At 31.3% G+C, this 5,044-nt stretch overlaps 1 pseudogene; it reads left to right on the top strand.

Annotated features, from left to right (window-relative positions):
- The first annotated feature begins 492 nt into the window (after positions 1 to 492).
- Positions 493 to 2,277, top strand: LOC120599683 (UPF0538 protein C2orf76 homolog; annotated as a pseudogene).
- The last annotated feature ends 2,767 nt before the right edge of the window (positions 2,278 to 5,044 follow it).

The raw sequence follows: 5,044 nt of genomic DNA, 5'->3' as shown, positions 1-5,044 counted from the left end.
AAGAACTGCTTCATTTTTGAAAAGTAAACTGAAAAAAAAAAAGTCTTTGCAAACCATCCTTGGAAATTGAAATGCAGATCTCTTTTTGTTCATCTGCTCAAGAATCTAACAGGGTGAGAAAAAGTCATCTCCACAAAATTAACCCTAGTCCATGGAAGGCACTGCTGTAAGTTTAAATTTAATTAAACACGGTGCAAGTCTACCAAATTGATAAGTAATTAACATAAAAGTACTCTGAGAAGCCTTCTTCATTTGGCCAAGATGGAATAACAGGGACAATTTTACCCTTCTATCTGCAACCTCTAAAAACAGGCAAAATATATAAATGAAAGGTTCTCAAGACATTGGGCATTAGGCAATTAAGAATGTTGATCCTTAGGCATGGGAAAAAGGTAGATGAGCCATATGATTGCTTCAACTTATTGCCTGGGAAAAGTTTCCAGGACAAGGCTCAGGAAGGGGGAAACCTCTTCCCTGAATTGAGGAGACAGATCTGCAAGTTTGGATATGCTAAAGCAGCTAGAGTTTGTAGGAAAAACAAACAAAAAACAAAACAAAACTAAACAAAAAACTAAAAAAAACAGAGAAGAGAGCTACATAGAGAGATAACTCCAGAAATCAGCAGAGATATCTTTTCAAATACACAATACAGTTCTAATCAATACATGCATGTGAGGAAATTACCCAAAGTGTGGAGAAAGGATACCCCAAATAAGTAGTAGGAACAGTGCCTAGAGCTCACATAGACTAAGAATAATGTTTATTGCCAACAACCAGAGTGAAAAAACCAGTAACTAATGAGGTATCGGTAGTGGGGGAAATTAACTCTAGATTAAGTTTTGCCTATTTCCATGTAACAAAGTTTAAAAGTTAGATCCCAAAGTATCAGTTTTCAAATAACTATGTCCCAGAATGAAGCTCAAAAATATTTATAGGAATACAAATATATCCAGCACCCAACAGGTATAAAATACAGTATCTGGTGTCCAAGTAAAATTACCATGCATGCAAAGAAATAGATAAACGCAACACTTAATGAGAAGAAAAATCAGTATAAATGGACTCAGAAATAACACAATGGTAAACTTAGTAAAAAGGACTTTAAAAGGATTAATTATGACTGTACTCCATATGTTAAAAGAGCTGGAGGAAAGATTGAGCAAATCAAACCTCAAGAGATGAAAATTAAAATTTCTGAGATAAAAAATACACTGGGTATGGTTAACAACTTTAGGCAATAGAGCACAGAATATTAGTGAACTTGAAAACATTATAGTAGAAACTATCTATAATGAAATTTAAAAAAATACTTAAAAGTAAAAAAGCATCAGTGAACTATGAGACAAAGTCAAGAAGCCAAATACACAGTCTCCTAAGACGAAGATGGAGAGGGGGAACTGAAAAAGTATTTGAAGAAAAAATAGCTGAAAAATATCCAAATTTGGTGAAAATTACAAACATGTAGATCTAAAAGTTCAATGAACTGCAAGTACAAGAAACATGAAGAAAACTATATCAAGTCACATCACGATCAAATTGCTTAAAATTAGTAATAAAAAAATCTCAAAATCACTTGGAAAGTATATGCATTATGTTCAGAAGAACAAAAATATGGATGACAGCACATTTTTCATTGGAAACAACAGAAACAACAACAAAAAAAGTAGAAGTGCAGCATCTTTAAAGTACTGAAAGGAAAAAAAGGCCTGTTAGCCTAGAATTATATATCCATCAAAAATATTCTTCAAAAAAGATGATTATTGGGATACCAATTTTGACTACTCACAGACTTCACTTGCTGGGTCTCAGAGTAAAATGAGATATGTGAGATATATCAGCAGAGTTCTCTTTGTGCACATACGTGAGAAATTCCGTAAGGTATCCATCTATGAGTGAAATTGCTGGATTGAAAGGAATTTCTTTCAAAGAAGTGACCATTACAGTTTACCTCATTCCTTCATTTGAGGATCACAATTTCAAGCCTGTAGTATATCACGGAGGTAGTTTGGACCAAGGCTTAAAGGAATTTATAGCATTTCTAAAATAACATGTCCCTTTAAGGACCTGCCTGCCACCACCATTCAGAAATTAAAACTATCATTCGTCAAGAACATAAATCAAAGACAAATGAACTTGTGCTGAGTTTGGAAGATGATAACAGACTCCTGTTAAAGAAGACAGCACTCTTAAAGCAGCTGGAATCACCAATGAAACTAAAATTGCATTCTCTATGAAGATCATAAGAACTACAAAGCTAATCCCATTTTATCCCAGTGAAAATGTCACGAGGTTTACTTTTTGCATACCTGTATTAAACTCTTTATTTCAATAGTGAGGTTTTTTTTTTCTGAAATTGACAAATAGACTTTAAGTTTTTAAAAAGACTTAAAAAAGGACATTTTTCACATATACACAATTTGCATTTCTTCACACAAGAGACCTTCAGTGCAAGACATATTAGGAGAAGTCTTTTAAGCAGAGGTAAATTGCATCAGATGGAAACTTGGATCTACACTAAGAAAGGAGAAAGAGCAGAAATGTTAACTACATGGGTAAATATAGAGACTTTTCTGTCTTTAAATAATTTTTCTTTAAAGGATAATTAATCTTTTAAATGAAAAGTAATAATGCATTGGGATCATAATATAGTGTAAGTAAAATGTATGAAAGCAAAAGTGCAAAGGCTGGGAGAGGAGAACTTCGGTAAAGAACTTTTGTAAAGAACTTCTTTAAGGTTCTTATATTATAAAAGAAATGTCAAAATATCACATAAAAGTAAACTGTGATAAATTGAAAATGCATGACATAAAGCCTAAAGCAGCAACTAAAATAGCATAAAATTTATAACTATTAAGCCAAAAAGGAGATGAAACAAAATAATAAAAAATGTTCAAAAGAAGGCAGAAAAAGAGAAAAAATGATCAAAGAACAGATAAAATATATAGAACAGAACTATGTATAAGCCCACAGATATTCAAAACTCACATTAAATATAAGTGATCTAAACATCCTATTCAAAAGGTAGAGATTGTCAGATTAGATTAAAAAAGAAAAGCAGGGCAGTTTTATATGTTGCCTATAAGAAACCTACAAAAAACCCCTCAAATATAAAGATACAACTAGATTAAAAATAAAAGGATGGCCACAATGTATATTCCACAATAACCCTGATCAAATGAAAGGTGGAGTAATTATTTTAATTTTAGACAAATTAGATTTCAGAGCAAAGAGCATAACCTGGGATAAAGACGGTCATGTCATGATGCCGTAGAGGGTCCATTTCTCAAGAGGACGTAAGATTCCTAAATGTTTTGTGTACCTAACAACAGAGCTCCAAAATAAATAAAGCAAAAACTGGTAGAACTGAAAGTAATTGACAAGTTCACGATTATTTTTGGGCATTTTAACACCCCATCACAATAATTAATAAAACAAGTGGACGGAAAAATCATAGGACTATAAAGACTTGAAGACCACTGACCAACTTGACCTGTGTCATTTATAAAATGCTCCATCAAACAACAAATACTTTTCAAGTGCAAACAAGACACTATTAAGATGGATATTATTTGGGGTCATAAAACAAGTCTGAATACATTTTAAAAAGTCAAGTCTCTGAACTAAATTAAATTAAATTAAATAAGTAGCCAATAACAGAAAGATGTCAGAAAGAATCACAATATTTAAAAACTAAAAAAAAAAAAAATTAAAAAATTAAAAAATCTAAATAAAAACGAAAAGCAAAAAAACCTGAGCTCATGAATATGATAAAGAAATTGGTGGTTGCCTGAGGTGGGGAATGAGGGATGGGAGAAATAAATGAAGAGGATCAAAAGGTACAAATTTTCAGTTATAAAATGAATAAGTCATGAGGCTATAATGTACAGCATGGTGACTATAGCTAATAATAATGTATTGCATATTTGAAAATAGCTAGAGGAGTGGACCTTGAAAGTTCTCATTATGAGAAGAAAATTTGTAATTATGTAAGATGAATGTTAACTGAACTTATTGTAGTGATCATTTTGCAATATATACAAATATCAATAATTACACCTGAAATTAATATAATGACATGTTAATTATATTTCAGTAAGAAACAAAAACAAAACCACTAAATAACATATTTTTAGTAATACAAAATTCAAAGAAACAATAAGAGATTAAAAATATTTTGAACTAAATAGGAATTAAAAGACCATATTAAAATGTGTGGTACGCAGCTGAAGTTGTAGTATTGAGGAAATCTTACAGCACTAAAAAACTTTATTAGGAAAGAAAAAGAATTCTTAAGTTAATGATTTTAACTTTCACTTTATTAAGAAGCTAGATAAAGAAAAGCAAATGCAACCTAAGTTAAGCAAAAGAAAAAATAATAATGGTCAAAATGAAAAATCAATAAATCGAAAACAGAAACCAAATAGAGAAAATCAATAAAAGAAAATGTTGATTATATGAGAGGATAAAATCAACAAACCCCTAGCCAAAGTAATCTGGAAATAAAGATAATACAAAGCATTAATATGAGAAATGAGATAGGTGACATAATTACAGATTCTACAGATATTAAAATATATTAAGGGAATATTATAAAAAATGATTATGCCAATAGATATAACTACTTAAATGGGCAAATTTCATGAAAATACAAACTTTTAAAGCTCACGAAAGGAAAAAAGATAACCAAAATAGCCCATAATCTATCAAATAAATTAAATTTTGGTTAAAAACTTTAGTTAAACCTTTCCATAGACATCTAGTTTCCACTCTGACATGTAATGAGCTTGGAAGTCATCATTCCCGTCCTCACAGTGACAAATAGCTAGACACACTGGAATCAATGACTTTTCTTGGACCTATTAGCAAACTGAAGTTTCAGGGCAAACTGCCACCACAAAGTCTGGAGAGACAGACATATCCAGATAGATACAGAAACCAAAGTCTGTTTACCTATAACAGAAACCACTGGAGCCATAAATTCTGGTAGGATCACTTAAATGGTAATTGTGATGATTTGCTAGAAGCTGTGTGTAGACTTGTAAAA

This window comes from Pteropus medius, unplaced genomic scaffold, assembly GCF_902729225.1.
Source record: "Pteropus medius unplaced genomic scaffold, Ma_sr-lr_union100, whole genome shotgun sequence".
Classification (NCBI taxonomy): Eukaryota; Metazoa; Chordata; class Mammalia; order Chiroptera; family Pteropodidae; genus Pteropus; species Pteropus medius.
The sequence above is the reverse complement of the archived record's forward strand: the minus strand, read 5'-3'. Positions and strand labels throughout refer to the sequence as shown.